The sequence below is a fragment of the Podarcis vaucheri genome, assembly GCF_965113315.1.
Source record: "Podarcis vaucheri genome assembly, chromosome: 6".
Taxonomy (NCBI): Eukaryota; Metazoa; Chordata; class Lepidosauria; order Squamata; family Lacertidae; genus Podarcis; species Podarcis vaucheri.
In genome coordinates this window covers 4,058,381-4,076,597 of record NC_138764.1, presented here as the reverse complement: position 1 = coordinate 4,076,597, position 18,217 = coordinate 4,058,381, and positions in this window count along the sequence as shown.

Here is an 18,217-nt window from a genome sequence, read left to right as displayed (position 1 = left end):
TTGTGTGTTCCTGTAATTCTTTTCAGTATATGCCTATATATTTTTTCCTTTCAAAGAAATCTCATTTTAGCAGAGTGGCCTGTATTTGGGGGCTGTCTGTATTCAGGTCAATATGGCGCTTACTCAGAAGTAAATCCCATTATGTTCAATGTTGTTTACTCTTGGTAAATGTGTTTACAAGTGCAGCTTCCCAGCTTCTCTGTAGGTTTTATTATAAACATCCTTGTTTAGGAGTTTGCTGAATCCCATATTTTCATTTTTTCAGATTAAGGATTGATTTATTTTCATTTTCACCCAGGAGCCAGTTGATGACAGTGAAGTAAGGGTGTACAGATGTGGCAACAGCTGGCATGAGATGGGAGGCCAAACCAAGCTGTGGGGGATCAGCACTCCAAAGTCCTTTGGGGTGGAAGGAAAATTTGACTCCGTGCTCTCGGTTCCATGTGAAAGTATCTAAGCCTGGAAGCAAAGAGCCCTGAGATACTTCAGCGGTGTCTCAACGGACGACAGCCTCTGTGAACAAGGCATTGTTTGCATCAGAGCCTTTGCATCAGAGAGGTTTTATCTGATATTTCCCCCAACTATAGCTGTATTTTAAGAAGGGCTTCTGCAGCTTGTCACTCCTGACAAGGGAAGCAACTTGCTGTGATGTGGGTTTGTGGTGTCATGGGACCTTTTCAAATGTTAAGTCTGTTTATGACAAAAGCCAGAAAGCCCAGGGGGCACTGCTGCTTTTTGCTAAAAAAAAATAAAAATGTTCTACAATCTGCTTAAAGTGTATTATTGTGTAGGATAATGTCATTATTTAGGATGTAACCAGATCATGAGAAGTTCTGGCTCCATAGAAGACAGCTTCAAATATCCAAAGTTCTTCACATCAATCACCAACACTTATTGTTGTCTTCTGGAACTTCTATAGATGTGGTGCCCACTGCCTTAGAGAGGGGATTAGCCACACTCACGGTGCAGAGGACTGTCAAGGGTGCTCTTAGCCATAACAGCTAATGGAAATGCCAACTCAGGCACAGAATAACTCTGATTCTCTGAACTACAGTGGTACCTCGGGTTAAGTACTTAATTCATTCCGGAGGTCCGTTCTTAACCTGAAACTGTTCTTAACCTGAAGCACCACTTTAGCTAATGGGGCCTTCTGCTACTACCGTGCCACCGAAGCACGATTTCTGTTCTCATCCTGAAGCAAAGTGCTTAACCTGAAGCACTATTTCTGGGTTAGCGGAGTCTGTAACCTGAAGCGTATGTAACCTGAAGCATATGTAACCCGAGGTACCACTGTACTATTTCTGGAGACAGACAAAAGAGAATGGTTGCCTCACATGCTGCTTGTTGGGCTGCCCACTGGGAGAAGTCGGAAGCTGGACTGCATGGCACCTTGGTCTGTTCCAGGGGCACTTCTTACATCTTTATGGTCTTAGCTCTGCCTTCAGGTACATGCAGATGTATTCAGTTGGGTGTCTGCATGTCCAAACATGTACAACTCTCTCCTTGAGATTCGAAACTCTGCTTTTCTTGTGGTGAGGTGCTGATTTGCATGCAGTTGGGCCCGGTCTTATTCAACATCTTTATCAACGACTTGGATGATGGACTCAAGGGCATCCTGATCAAATTTGCAGATGACACCAAACTGGGAGGGGTGGCTAACACCCCAGAGGACAGGATCACACTTCAAAACGACCTTGACAGATTAGAGAACTGGGCCAAAACAAACAAGATGAACTTTAACAGGGAGAAATGTAAAGTATTGCACTTGGGCAAAAAAAATGAGAGGCACAAATACAAGATGGGTGACACCTGGCTTGAGAGCAGTACATGTGAAAAGGATCTAGGAGTCTTGGTTGACCACAAACTTGACATGAGCCAACAGTGTGACGCGGCAGCTAAAAAAGCCAATGCAATTCTGGGCTGCATCAATAGGAGTATAGCATCTAGATCAAGGGAAGTAATAGTGCCACTGTATTCTGCTCTGGTCAGACCACACCTGGAGTACTGTGTCCAGTTCTGGGCACCACAATTCAAGAAGGACACTGACAAACTGGAACGTGTCCAGAGGAGGGCAACCAAAATGGTCAAAGGCCTGGAAATGATGCCTTATGAGGAACGGCTAAGGGAGCTGGGCATGTTTAGCCTGGAGAAGAGGAGGTTAAGGGGTGATATGATAGCCATGTTCAAATATATAAAAGGATGTCACATAGAGGAGGGAGAAAGGTTGTTTTCTGCTGCTCCAGAGAAGCGGACACGGAGCAATGGATCCAAACTACAAGAAAGAAGATTCCACCTAAACATTCGGAAGAACTTCCTGACAGTAAGAGCTGTTCGACAATGGAATTTGCTGCCAAGGAGTGTGGTGGAGTCTCCTACTTTGGAGGTCTTTAAGCAGAGGCTTGACAACCATATGTCAGGAGTGCTCTGATGGTGTTTCCTGCTTGGCAGGGGGTTGGACTCGATGGCCCTTGTGGTCTCTTCCAACTCTATGATTCTATGATTCTATGATTCTATGAACACCCAGACACCATGCAGAGGTCATTCGAGATATTCTGGAGGGGATCTCCACAATAATTTCAATGAACATGGAGGATGTGGGAGTGTGGGATTTTGTGTGGTGGTATCAGGTCTTCAAAACAATATACACAGGGCCTCCAGACACTCTGGTTTCTAACTTAGAAAGACTGGAAGGCAGCAATGGAACTCTGTGTAAAACTGTTGAAATTCCGGTGACATTTGCTATGGAACTATTGAAATTAACAGTTGACCCTCAAACAATTATTTTTATTTTCCAGGAAGATATGGAGCCTATGCTGAGATCACTTCTTGCACCACCTTGGCATGACAACTGAGAGCAAAATGCTGTGTTTTTGAGGACTACTTGCAATGTGCTCCCCTAGCTGAACAAACTGCTCTGACATTGCGAACTTTTTCACACTGGGGGGGGGCAGCTTTTCAGATGCAAGACGGATGAGCTGGCCCTTTTCAACATTATTGCTGCCAGGGCCAGCGCCAGGCTTTGGTGGCCCCCTCCCCCCTCCTGGCCCATTCCTTCAAACTAAGTTGACTGACATAGCAACCCCAAAGAAAAATATAAACGTTTGAATTTCAATAATTACCTTTTAAAAGAGATCTGTGAACAGTACAAAACTGAGCAGTGTAACTTAGTCTCATGCCACAGTCTCAGTCACAACAAACCAAGTCCAAACCCAAGTTGCCTGCATTTGCCATGCTGGTTACCTGCAAAGTTCTTCTACCTGCAAAGTGCCTAACAGCTAACCTGTCCTGCTCCATTGAACTTATTCCCAACATGGAACAATTGGATCTGAACTGCCACCACTTGATGCAGGAGTGGACAGACGGCAGGTTTGAAGAATTTACTGTTTTTCACTAGAACTCACCAACCAGCTAGAACCCCAGAATCCACCAACCAAAGCAAAATGACACACACTTAGAATTGCCCCCATGTATCTAACAAAATGGGCTTGAGCCTATGAAAATTTATGCAGTAATAAATTGCTTAGTTTTTAAAGTGCCACGTGACTGACTCTTTGCTGTTTTTACTTAGAGTTAAGGAATGCTAAACCCAGGGATATTTGTTCTAAGTACCAGGAATGAATGGAGCTTGTAGGGTTGTTATTTTTTTACACAAAAGATCACTTCTTTTTGCAACCATTTCTAAGGCTGTTTACTCACCCCATTCAAGAGTACCAAGAACAACACATATCCCCTAAAGCAAAGGCTGAAGTTCAAATGATGCAAACTTTTTAATTTAAAAAACAATAATTAAAATCTTCTGACTATTATTGGAACTGAATTGATCTGTGCTGTAGACCTGTGCTTGTCTCTGCTGTCTCTGCTGACTGCTGCTGCTTGAATCCCTTTGCCCTGGCTTGTGGGCCTCGGGCGCTTCCTCAGCCGGCAGGTATTTTGCACCATCAGCTGGGGCTGTGAATAAAAGGAACTCAGCTCCCACACTCCGGGCGCATTGGCTGCCCGTGCCACAAAATCCACCAGCATGCAACGGCACAGCAGGGCACTGACCCTGGGCAAAAGTGCTGGGGGGCTGCCACGCACGGGAGCCCAACTGCTTCCATCTGGAAGTATTGCCCCTGCACACCTGCCCTGCCTGATACATATGTTCTCTCGTCTGGGGATGGATGAATCCGTCCACCCTGGTGTTTCCCGGCTTTCTAAGCTCAGATTTGATCCTTCACATTTCCACATCCATTTGTGACTTTAAAAATAATAAAGTCCTCATGAAAGTTCATCAGCATCTTAGTGTGACTCTTTCCCAATATGCACATTTCTTTCTAGAGATTTTATGTCATTTTACCAAATATATACACACATTTTCTGAAATATACAGTGGTACCTCAGGTTAAGTACTTAATTCGTTCCGGAGGTCCGTTCTTAACCTGAAACTGTTCTTAACCTGAAGCACCACTTTAGCTAATGGGGCCTCCTGCTGCTGCTGCGCTGCCGGAGCACGATTTCTGTTCTCATCCTGAAGCAAAGTTCTTAACCCGAGGTATTATTTTTGGGTTAGCGGAGTCTGTAACCTGAAGCATATGTAACCCGAGGTCACTGTACATCTTATTTGGTCAAAAGAGTACATCACAAAATTCAGAGAAACGTACATTTTGACAGATAGCTGTTGGCGTAAGTGTGAATTAGGTAGGTCCCCATGAAAATGTGAACATTATTGTCTTTCTCAAACAGGAATTACTGTGATGTAATGACAACTATATAATGACATTGTTACATGAGATTATACAATATAATTGAGTTCCAGTGAGTTCCGGCTGAAAAAAATGCCCTGGATATAATTATGAGCTAATGTTGAGGGAAATCACCAAAAACGACACTGCCAACATGGGTTGCCATATGACCAGATTTTCCTGGATGTTTCATCGAATTCCGCCTGGACACGGTTCTGATGGCCAATTGCCAGCTATGTCCGGGAAATTCCAGACACATGGCAACCCTAGCATAACAGCAGCAGGGGGGGGGACACGACTCTTCCCTCTTAGCGTGTCTTAATGAATAGTTCAGAGGACAAATATCTCAGAGGACAAAAATGGTTTCAAAAACAGAAATATGGATCATCTTCTCTGATCTTCATGCTTATTACCTGGCTCCACATAGCCCCTTCTTTTTAGTTTTCAACAGAAGTGAGTTTGAACTCCGTCTTTCTCATGGTCCTTCAGTGAACTGCATACAGCTTTGCTTAGTTTAAAAGGAATCACAACTGGTAGCACTCTGAGAGCCAAGGTTTTCATTGGTGAGGAATTCATATGCCACTGATGCCATTACAGAAAGGATTTTTGGGGTCAAAGTGTGAGATGATGAAGACAATGTGATGTTTTCAGAACCACCTTCACAGAACACTGCCAAAGAAATACAAATTGCGATTAGGACACCTGGACCCTCTAAGCTGAGTGTCCATGTTCTAGAGAATTCCTGAGCTCAAACCGCTGCTGCATCAAACAGAAGCCTTTGCTGGCTAGAATTTAAGTGAGTAATAACTAGAACACTGATGAGTTTCTAAAATAATCAGTGAGGGCCCTTATAGAAACCACACGGCAGACCTTGATCTGATATCACAGGCATTAGGAGAATGGAATTCCCCCCTCTTTTCTTGCTGCCTGAACATACAAAAAATTCACAAATGAAATTAAGTGGGAGAGAAGTCTAGATTACCATCAGCATCATGATCAAAGTCATTATAGGTCATAATTACAGTAGAAGTACAAGGTGGAATCTAAAGAACCACATTATTTGTTCCATGTTCCCGAAGAAGCCTGCGCCTCTTGAACATCAGCCCTCCCATGGACGTAGCCGGGGGGGGGGTACAGGGGAGGCAGTGGCTGCCCCCCATCAAGTAAATAAATAAATGATCAAATGCATCACAGATAGCTGGGTTCTGCCCTGCCCCCAACCTAAATCCCATGGCAAATGGCTTTTGATTTTGAAACTATTGAACTTCCCAAAGCATAAGAGCAGGAGATGAGCCTGTGGGTGAGATGAGCAGCCCCTCGAGTCCAGCATCGTGTACTGGCAGTGGCCAGCCAGAGGACGGAGAAGCCTGCAAGCCGGACCAGAGCGCAAGAGGGTATTTGGAAGCTTCCTGCCTCCGACAGTGGAGCTAAGAGCAGAACCATGGGGGTTAGTAGATGCTGACAGCCATCTTTCAAAGCCATTCCAGCTGAAGGCCTTCGTCATGTGGGAGCTGAATGGCTTTTGTCTGCTCTGTGTCTTCCAACATTCAGCTTTCGTGGATGCTCAGGATGTCTACTGCAATAAGAAACTCCATCCACTTTCTCTGCACCGTGCATAATTTTTCCACAAACTTCGATCATGTTGCCTCTTATTATTTGCTTTTTCTCTAAACAAAAGATCCCCAAATGCTATAAGCTTTCGTCATGGGGAAGTTGCTCCACCCTCTGGTCACTTGGATTTGTTAGGATATAGTTCCGTTCCACCTTAAAAGGGAACAGGCCATTGTGTGTCACATGTCTGATTGCTTCCAGCACTCGCTGCTGGGAACTTCCGTTGTATGTTGCTTTTGCTACACTGCTGTTTTGCTGGAGACAAAGGAAAGCAGACATGTTCTCCTTTGTTCCTGAACTAGGCTGAATAAAATGCTGTACATTATGCTCGCACATCTCTCTGTCCTCCTAATTTGCTGTCTGTTGATTTACACACTCTGCTGACAGAGCGTGCACGGGTCTCTAAATGTAGCTGAGGCTCGTGTCACTGTTTGATGCTGTTCCAAGGGAGACTGGCTGCCGGCCGGTGGCTGGAGCCAGCTGGGGGGGCTGCCTGATGCCCCCGTCTTCCCAGCAGTATCCCAACAGGATTGCCCTTTTCTGAAACTCTTCCAGCTCTGTTTTCTCCTTTCTGAGGTTGGGCCACCAGAGTTTCCCCAGTGTGCCCACATCATAGATTTGTATAATGGCATTAGGAGATGGGCAGTTTTATTTTCAATTCCTTTCCTAAAGATCCCTAGCACAGAATTTGCCCTTTTAAACAGCTGCTACTCACTGGATTGACTTCTTCTTCAAGCTATCAGCTAGGAACTGAAGGTCTCATTCCTGGTCAGTCATTGCCACTTCATATCCTATGAACACAGTGGTATCTCGGGTTAAGTACTTAATTCGTTTGGAGGTCTGTACTTAGCCTGAAACTGTTCTTAACCTGAAGCACCACTTTAACTAATGGAGCCTCCTGCTGCTGCTGCCCCACCGGAGCACAATTTCTCTTCTTATCCTGAAGCAAAGTTCTTAACCTGAAGCAATATTTCTGGGTTAGTGGAGTCTGTAACCTGAAGCGTATGTAACCTGAAGCGTATGTAACCCGAGGTACCACTGTATATGAAATTAAGATTTTTTTGCCCCATTGTGCATCACTTTGCACATTTTAAATTAAACTGCATTTGCAATTTAACTTCCCATTCAGTAAGTTTCGAGAGGTCTTTTGGAGCTCTTTGCAATCCCTTTCTGGTTTAAAGACCCTGAACAATTTAGTATCAGCAGCAAACCTGGCCACCTCAAAGCTCACCCCAGCTCTAGATCATTAATGAGCAAGTTTAAAAGCACAGGTCCCCAGACTGACCCTCGGGGGACTCCCCATCTCTCCCTTTGGAGAACTGTCCACTTATTCCCACCCTCTGCTTCCTGCTTCTTAACCAGTTCCTGATCCACAAGAGGACCTCGCCTCTTATTCCAGGACTGCTTCTGCTTCAGCAAGGAGGGCTCTTCTCTAGGCTTGGCTAGTTTGCATTTGCATAGGAGTGTGTTTGCTGCTTGGGTTGGGGGTTCACTATCTGGTTCTGCAAATTCTCACCTTAACGTTAACCTTTAAGAACCGCCTTGCTAGCTCTCGCCCACAGGACTATGTGCGCATGAGAACAGCTGTGAAGGATCAGACCATTGGCCTGTCAAATGCAGTGCTCCAACAAGCCCCTAGGGGGAGCCCACAAGCAGAACCTGGGGGCCAGAGCCCCTTTCCTCCCCTTGCCTAAGCAGCTTGCTGGGGCGCCTGCAGTTCGCTCCACGACTCCCTTGGCTGGCTCCCCGTCAGGGCACCCCCGGCCAGGGTCCCGCCACACATCAGCTTTGTGCATGTTTAGTATTTTATCTCTTCATGTTTGACAGTAAAAAATATTCAGCATTTTAATTTATTTAGACCAGAGATGAAAGTTAAAAGGAAAATGGTTTGTGTTTACCTCCTTGTACAGTAGTTGGGACACTGAATTAATAAATATGGAAGGCTCCTTACCGCAAATACAATGTTTTCTCAGAAGAGGCTAAAATAAAAATAGAAGCACAGCTTCCAACAAAAATAAAATGCAATGAAAAACTTGTAAGGTACCCACAACATTTATTATTTTTATTTTATTTTATTTTATTGAATTTATATACCGCTCTGTACCCACAGGTCTCAGGGCAATAATAAACAAACATCCAAACAGACATATACTGGGCTAATAGCTTGAACTTCGGCATGCATGAACCATTTGATAAGGTGCCAAATTTCATACTGAGCCAATAAATATTGTCACAGGTACAGAAAGTTTAAAATTCTGAAGATGACATTTTAAGTTATTTACCCCGGATTGTCCTGCCTTCCAAAGCGGGTGCTGGAGTGGCAGAGGATGGCTCACAGGGCGGGCGGAGGAGCAGCTTCTCCGTGGAAGCTCAGGCAGCCTGAGTGGCGAGACGTGCCGTCTCCCAGCTGCACAACTGCAGTGGGGCTCTCTAGTGTTTTGACAGAGAGACAGCAAAATTGAAACATGTGCAGAGCAAGACAGGCAGCAAAGAAGGTGAACTCACAGGATGATTTCTCTCAAAATACAATGAGGCACAAATGCTTCATAAGGCAATACAGAGCGAGGACAATGTCTACTGGTCCCAGATACCCTTTCCCATTCCCATATGGATTTGGGCCAAATGTGGGTGCAGGTAGATTAAGTTCTAGGCCAACACAATTTGTGTTGTGACATTGCTGATCCAACTGCATGACCCATACGCCAGCAGCACCTGAAGGGCATTCCCTGCTCTCCTTAAGCAGCTCTTGGTGTGCAGGCTGAAGTCGCTGATTCTGGAAGAGTGCCATAACCTGCTTGCCTGCACCAAGGAGCCCGGCTGATGAGCCTCAGTGCAATGTGTCGCATGCCGCTGCCTGTGGGACTACAGAGAGCATACATGGATTTCCTCCTTAGCCGCTCCCTGCATTGTCTGTTGTGCTGAGGTGGGGGCAGGGGGGGACTGAGGTGTTGTACATCGCTCTGGGGTTTTGTTATAGTACCAGGGTTTGAGAACATCAGTTGAAACTGAAGGATTTTGAGGAAACAAGGGACTTATTAACTGATTGGTTACAATTTCATCAATTAAATGACATTTTTAAAAGAGGGGTTTCAGCCATGAAATCTCAAGGTTTGAAAAAAAATTGTTAGAAAATAACGTAAAATTACTCTCAGAAATGTATAGATTGGTTTTGGAGTGGCATACAAAGGATGAACAGGTTAAATCTGTAATGATACACTGGGCAAGGGATTTGGAACATAATATTCAACTTTCATCTTGGGAAAGGTTTTGGAAAACTGATTTGAAATTTTTGGCATGCTGTACCTTGAAAGAAAACTATATGAAAATTATGGACCGTTGGTATCTGACTCCTAGCAAGTTAGGAAAAATGTATAAGACAGGTACAAATATCTGCTGGAAATGTAAATATAAAAAAGGCAACTTTTATCACATGTGGTGGTCTTGCAAGGTAATAAAAGAATTCTGGGAAATGATATATAATGAATTGGAAAAAATTGACTGGAAAGCTCAGGAACCAAGAAGACCAAACTTCAATAAGGAATGGGAAAAAATTATAACTGTAAGCAGTTGAAAACATTAGCAGGATTGCAATAACACTTGCAATGTAATGAGAACTGTGGAGACAATGGAATAATAAAAAACATGGGTTAAAGATATAGATGCAGTAGAAAAGGTTTAACAACAGAACCTATGGAGGGGAAGGTGGGAAGTCCAAAGATTTTGGACTCTATTTCATTTGTGTGGCTCAGAAATCATTTCTTCCAGTTTCAGTGCTGTGGTGACCCCACTGACTAATATGGCTCAGTCTCAAAATACCAAGGAGTTTCAATCATTCTGAAAATCCATACTTTCTCCTTTCTAGATTATGGTGGAGATTATTTGCTGCATCTGCAATGAGATAATAAATGCCACCAGAGATGGTAATCGTTTCTCCTCAAATGGGTATGGAACCTTTCTGAGGACCAGATGGCTTGGGTGGAAAGCTGATAAAGGCAGCATTCCAGGTGTAGGTGGGGCCACATGGATGCACATTGTTTGGAAAGAAGAAAAGGTAGTGAAAGGGGGAAAGAAATGAAGGAAGGAAGGAAGGAAGGAAGGAAGGAAGGAAGGAAGGAAGGAAGGAAGGAAGGAAGGAAGGAAGGAAAAAACCAAAGATTTACCTGGACTGGGGTGGGAGGCAGTAGAGAGAACAGAAAGCGTCTAGCCTCAGAAAGAGGGTCACCTGAGTCAGATGGAAACTCCTGTCAGTGTGGCTTTTGCTCTTCTCTTGGTTTAATATTGGAGGGAAATGAGTGATGCTGAGTTGCATCTAAGCTCACTTGGTTGGAAATCTTCTAGTGAAAATTGCAGCTAGTATTTGGTGTGAACCTCTTAGTCACTGAGCCTTCGTCATACCAATGCAAAGAACAGGAAATGTCTACTACATATTTTGTAAAATGGTTTGCCCCTTTTATTTCCTTTCTATGCTTTCAGATGCCTCTCAAAATATCACCACCAAACTCAGCACAAAGGTGGGGGTGGCGATTTCTGTTTATGTTTGGATGCCACTCCTATTTTGAGTCAAGATGGCAGACCAAAACGTCACTTTGGCGTGACTTTACCAATTATTTGGCATAGGTTTGGCCACCTCTTGAGATATCATTGCAAACTTGGCACAAGGGTTTCTGAGGTGGGGGTAGATGTTTGGTTGCTGAAAACCATTTTCATTCAAGATGGTGGACCAAAACATGATTTTGGCATAATTTTGCCCATTTTTGGCATGGGTTGTTTCCTCTTGAAGTATACTGGCCAAACTCCCCATGAGGTTTCCTGGGGGAGGGGGGGCTGGGTCAACTATCCATTTAAAAATCACAATTTTTTTTTGTTTCAAAAATTCCCAGGCAGCATCAAGCTAGTACTAAATATTATTAAAGTTTCACTGTGAAGAGGTGGAGGAGGAAAAAATGCATGTTAAGTTGGGGGTGAGATCTAGAACTGCCTACAACATGTAATGTGTGGTAATATTTTTATTGAACATCTGGTAATATTTTTTCTTTAAGTGCAAATGCAGAAGAAAATTGTATTAGGCTAATGTCTAGCTGCTATCTAATACCAGAGAGCTCTTCCCCCAGCAGCATTGTGTTGTTTCTTTTTCTTTTTTAATAATATTTATTGCTTTTACAACAATTTAAACACTACAAAGGTAAAGGTAAAGGTACCCCTGCCCGTATGGGCCAGTCTTGACAGACTCTAGGGTTGTGCGCCCATCTCACTCAAGAGGCCGGGGGCCAGCGCTGTCCGGAGACACTTCCGGGTCACGTGGCCAGCGTGACAAGCTGCATCTGGCGAGCCAGCGCAGCACACGGAAACGCCGTTTACCTTCCCACCAGTAAGCGGTCCCTATTTATCTACTTGCACCCGGGGGTGCTTTTGAACTGCTAGGTTGGCAGGCGCTGGGACCGAGCAACGGGAGCGCACCCCGCCGCGGGGATTCGAACCGCCAATCTTTCGATCGGCAAGCCCTAGGCGCTGAGGCTTTTACCCACAGCGGCACCCGCGTCCCTAAACACTACAAAAAAAACACACAAAAAAAACCAATACATTACAATACAAAGACACTACCTTACACTAAAACATTAAACTAACAAGACAAAACAAAAACAATTTAAAAGCACATCAACAAAGAAAAGAAAAAAATTTCCAATGTCTTATCTTTCTTTCACATATTTCCACGACCTCCTCACACCTCCCTTTTTGTATTCCACTTCTATTAATTATTTCAGCAATTCCTTTCCATCTTCCCCTGTTTCCTATCCTATAATTAGGATTGAGCCAACAGTGTGACGCGGCAGCTAAAAAAGCCAATGCAATTCTGGGCTGCATCAATAGGAGTATAGCATCTAGATCAAGGGAAGTAATAGTGCCACTGTATTCTGCTCTGGTCAGACCTCACCTGGAGTACTGTGTCCAGTTCTGGGCACCACAATTCAAGAAGGACACTGACAAACTGGAACGTGTCCAGAGGAGGGCAACCAAAATGGTCAAAGGCCTGGAAACGATGCCTTATGAGGAACGGCTAAGGGAGCTAGGCATGTTTAGCCTGGAGAAGAGGAGGTTAAGGGGTGATATGATAGCCATGTTCAAATATATAAAAGGATGTCACATAGAGGAGGGAGAAAGGTTGTTTTCTGCTGCTCCAGAGAAGCGGACACGGAGCAATGGATCTAAACTACAAGAAAGAAGATTCCACCTAAACATTAGGAGGAACTTCCTGACAGTAAGAGCTGTTCGACAGTGGAATTGCTGCCAAGGAGTGTGGTGGAGTCTCCTACTTTGGAGGTCTTTAAGCAGAGGCTTGACAACCATATGTCAGGAGTGCTCTGATGGTGTTTCCTGCTTGGCAGGGGGTTGGACTCGATGGCCCTTGTGGTCTCTTCCAACTCTATGATTCTATGATTCTAATTATCTTAACACATTTCAACCTTATTTTTCTTTTAGAATCATAGAATCATAGAATCATAGAATATATTATATATTATATTATATTAATACTCTATTAATCTATTTGTACTTAATTCCTTATAACCTTTCTACTAAAGCCATATCGCTTCATTCCAACATTCTTCTAGCATTCCTTAATTTTACAATATTTCTGTAAATAGTCTTTAAACTTTTTCTGGTCTTCTTCCACCGACTCTTCTCCCTGGTCTCGGATTCTGCCAGTCATTTCCGCCAATTCCATGTAGTCCATCAACTTCATCTGCCATTCTTCCCTTGTGGGTAAATCTTGTGTCTTCCAATACTTCGCGATGAGTATTCTTGCTGCTGTTGTTGCATACATAAAAAAAGTTCTATCCTTCTTTGGCACCAATTGGCCGTCCATGCCCAGGAGAAATGCCTCTGGTTTCTTAAGGAAGGTATATTTAAATACCTTTTTCATTTCATTATAAATCATCTCCCAGAATGTCTTAATCCTTGGGCATGTCCACCAAAGGTGAAAGAATGTACCTTCGGTCTCATTACATTTCCAACATTTATTATCAGGCAAATGGTAATTTTTTTCAAGCTTAACTGGTGTCATGTACCACCTATAAATCATTTTCATTAAATTTTCTCTTAGGGCATTACATGCCGTAAATTTCATACCTGTGGTCCATAACCGTTCCCAGTCAGCCATCATTATGTTATGTCCAACATCTTGTGTCCATTTAATCATAGCTGATTTCACCGTTTCATCCGGAGTGTTCCATTTCAACAGCAAGTTATACATTCTTGACAAATTCTTGGTTTTTGGATCTAACAATTCTGTTTCCAATTTTGATTTTTCCACCTGGAAACCAACTTTTTTGTCCAATTTGTATGCCTCCATTATTTGATAATAATGGAGCCAATCTCGCACTTTGTTTTTCAATTTTTCAAAGCTCTGCAATTTTATTCTATCTCCATTTTGCACCAGAATTTCCCAATATTTCAGCCATTTGGCCTCCATATTGAGTTTTTTTCTGTGCGTTCGCTTCCATTGGTGACAACCATCTTGGGGTTTTCTTGTCTAACAAATCCTTATATCTTATCCAAACATTAAACAATGCTTTTCTAACAATATGATTTTTAAACGCTTTATGTACTTTTACCTTATCGTACCACAAATATGCATGCCAACCAAATACATTGTTAAAACCTTCTAAATCCAACACTTCAGTGTTTTCGAGAAGCAGCCATTCTCTCAGCCAGCAAAAAGCAGCTGATTCATAGTAAAGTTTAAGGTCTGGCAGGGCAAATCCACCTCTTTCTTTAGCATCAGTTAGTATCTTAAATTTTATTCGAGGCTTCTTGCCCTGCCAAACAAATCTAGAAATATCCTTCTGCCACTTCTTGAAACAATCCATCTTATCCAAAATTTGCAATGTTTGGAACAAAAATAACATCCTTGGCAGCACATTCATTTTTATCACAGCATTTCGGCCTAACAATGATAACTTCAAATTTGTCCATACTTCTAAATCCTTTTTCACTTCAGTCCAACATTTTTCATAATTATCCTTGAATAAGTTCACATTTTAGCAGTCATGTTAACCCCTAAGTATTTCACTTTTTTAACCAATGTTAGTCCTGTCTCCTCCTGAAACTTCTCTCTCTCATTCATAGTTAAATTTTTCTCTAAAACCTTGGTTTTCATCTTATTCAACTTGAAACCTGCAACCTGTCCAAATTCTTGAATCAGTTCCAATACCCTTTTAGTACTAGGTTCTGGCTCCTGTAGAGTCAATACTAAATCATCAGCAAATGCTTTCAGTTTGTACTGTTTAGCTCCCACTTGTATACCTTTAACCTCTTGGTCCTTTCTAATCATGTTTAACAAAACCTCGAGGACCGATATAAAAAGCAATGGAGAAATTGGGCAACCTTTTTCAATCTTAAACTCTTCTGTCATCACATTGTTCACAATTAATTTTGCCTTTTGTTCTGAATAAATTGCACCTATACCATTTTCAAAACCTTGTCCAACCCCCATTCCCTGTAGATTCTTCTTCATAAAACTCCAAGAAATATTGTCGAAGGCTTTCTCTGCATCCACAAATATCAAGACTGCTTTAGTATTGATATTCACTTGTAGTTTTTCTAGAATATTAATTATAGTCCTCGTATTGTCAGACAAATGTCTGCCCGGGAGAAAGCCCACTTGGTCTATATGAATTTCTTCTGCTAACACCTTTTTTAATCTTTTAGCCAAAATATCTGCAAAAAATTTGTAATCCACATTAAGCAGCGATATAGGGCGGTAGTTCTTGAGCTGTGTCTTTTCAGTCTCTGTTTTTGGTATAAGTGTAATGTAAGCTTCCTTCCACGACTCTGGTGCCTGTCTTCCTTCCAATATTTCATTGCAGACTTCCTTCAATGGTTGTATTAACCATTCTTTCAAAGATCTGTAATATCTTGAAGTCAAACCATCTGGTCCTGGAGATTTGCCTAATTGCATGTTTTGGATGGCCCCTTCCACCTCCTGATCCGTTATCTTATAATTCAACATTAGCTGTTTTTCCTGAGAGATTTTACGTAGTCCATTCATTTTTAAAAATCGATCAATATCCATTTCTTTTTGCTTCTCCTGTGTATAAAGTTGTTTGAAATATCTCTGAAAACACTTCCTGATCTCCACTGGGTTCTGTATTTTCTTTCCTTCCACTTCCAAGTTCGTAATGGTATTGAGTTTTTGTCTTTTTTATCTGCCAGGCCAACAATTTTCCACACTTATTTGCCGATTCAAATGTCTTTTGCCTCATCTGTTTGATCTTCCCTTCTATTTCCTGATTCATCAGCTTCATATATTGTGTTTGGTATAGCTTTATCTCTTTCAGGATCTCCTGTGACTTTGGTTTTGCTCTCAGTTTTTTCTCTCCTTCCTTTATTTTCCCTAGGATTTTATCCTTTTTTCATTCTGAATTCTCTTCTTAATTGCATTCTGTTGTATTAGGAATCCTCTCATAACCGCTTTGCTTGCGTCCCAAATTACTCTTTTTTCCACTGTAGTATTCATATTTCTCTCAAAATAATCTCTTAGAGTTTTTTGGGCCTTCTTAGTCACCTCTTCAATCCTGAACAGAGTATCATTCATCCTCCATCTAAAGGAGCCAATTGACATCAATTTCATTTCCGTCTTCACAGCATTATGGTCAGAACAAGTTTTAGGGCAAATCTCCGTTTTGCAGATCTTCGGAACCAGTCCCCTGGTTACCCAGATTTGGTCAATTCTTGTCCAAGTCATTTTAGCCTCAGAGAAAAAAGTTCCCTCTCTTCCCAGAGGGTTCTTCATTCTCCAAATGTCAACTAAGTCCATACTTTCAGTCATGTCGAAAAAGGTTTTTGGTAGTCTACCATCTTTGGTGACTACCTGTCTCTGTGCCTTGTCCATATTTGTAGACACCACTCCATTCATGTCTCCCATCAAGATCATATTGTAGTCCATATAGTCCATCAGAGTCTCATGTAGCTTCTTAAAGAACTCCGATTTTCCTTCATTTGGTGCATAAATACCTGTTTTTTTCTTAATAGAGGTGTCATTGCAGACTATCTGAATGAAGCTCACTCCACACTCTGGGAGCCCCTGCGTTCAATGCTCCTTCAACAACAAGGATCTGTGACCCTCTAGAGGATGTTGGACTTAAATTCACATCACCCCCAGCAAACATGGTCATGGATAATGGGACTTGGAGTCCAACACCATCCTGAGAGCCACAGGTTCCTTACCTTAACCTTGTTTTACATATAAATATTTGATCATTTGCATCTGTAAATTGTTAGCTGTTCAAGTTGTGTCCAATACATTTTTACAGATTTGGGAGTCTTGTTAAAGCTTTGGCAGGATGCCAGATTACTCTCTATCTAGACTCAAACATTAACAAAAAGAAAAAGAAAAAAGATGGCATGTGATGCAGGTGAAATTACAGCTTCATTCCCTGGGAACAAAGGAAAAGAAAGAGCAAAAGAGTGGAAGTAGCAATACTGTGCAGGATATAATGGAGAACAGGAAGAATGAAGAAACAACATGGACAAGATAAACATCACATACAGGAAATATATGGGATACAAAACTCCTCTTGCAGAAATAAAATTTATTAAATGTGCCAACATGAATGGAAATCAAAAAAATCTGTAGCTACTGATAAGGGATTAAGATCAAGACTGAATGTAACTGGATTCATTAAGACTTCGGAAGCAGGATGAAATAAAATCATCTCACCTTGAAACCTAGCACACGGGAGACCACACAAAATGTATAATTGGCTCAAATATATAAAATTGAGATATATTTGAATTTGAATTGTAATTTGAGATTGATAAAATGTGGCTTATATTGGATTTTAGTAATTGAAGATGGGGGGGGGGAGATGGAGAGACAACAGAAAAACTTGCTCATGAAAGACTAGATTTGGTTAAGATATACTTCAAAACTGCCTCTAAATCAATGTGAAATTATCATTGTTATGAGTTTATATTCCACAAAATATTAGAAATCACTGGGGAGCATCCATTGCCTTCCGTTCACCAGCTGAAGAACTTCTGCTTGTGCAACAGGACTTCATCCCCTCTCCTCCCCCGTGTGCCCCACACCCACCCCAAATCTGCTCTGGAGGGTTAAGCCCCCCCCCCAGAACACATTTAGGAGGCACAAGGAGGCATCCCTTGGGCAAACAGAAATCCTTGTGCTGATGAGACGCTTACTTAGCACTACACTGAAAACAAGCCCTGATCAGAACCCTCTTTCATTGAGTGACAAGATAAACCCTCTCTCTGTCTGTCTGTCTTTCTGTCTCTCTGTCTCTCTGTCTGTTGTCTACTGTTATTTCCCAAAGTCCATAAAGAAAGAAAGGAAGACAAAGCCTAATAACATTTTCTGAAATATTTAGTTGCTTTTTGGCAAAACAAACATACTGGTACTCTTCAACTGATGTGAAACATTTGATCAGTATTTTGTAATGTACTGATTTTTCGTCCATCTGTCTTCTTTGATATCTGGAATTTTGAACTTAATTTATTAATGGCATTTGTGCTTTGATTTTTGATTTTTAAAAAAAGAATAGAAAGGATTTTTGAATGACTAATATACATTTTTACTCTTATATTGGGGAATTATAATTGTCATCTGTTTTGCAAAGACGATGTTACGATTACTGAAATAATTGTGCAAAGCACTTTATAGACATTAAAGTGCCATGTGCGTTTAACTAAGGGCTTATCTACACATATCTTTACAGACATGGTCTGCAATTTAAAGCCCCCCCTTTCTCCTCCAGAGCATTCCTGCTCTTTAAAGCTCAATCGGAGAAAATGTCAATGTGCAGAAAACTGAATGGACATTTCCTCTGATTCAGCTTTAAAGAACAGGTTTTCATGGGGGGAGTTCATGG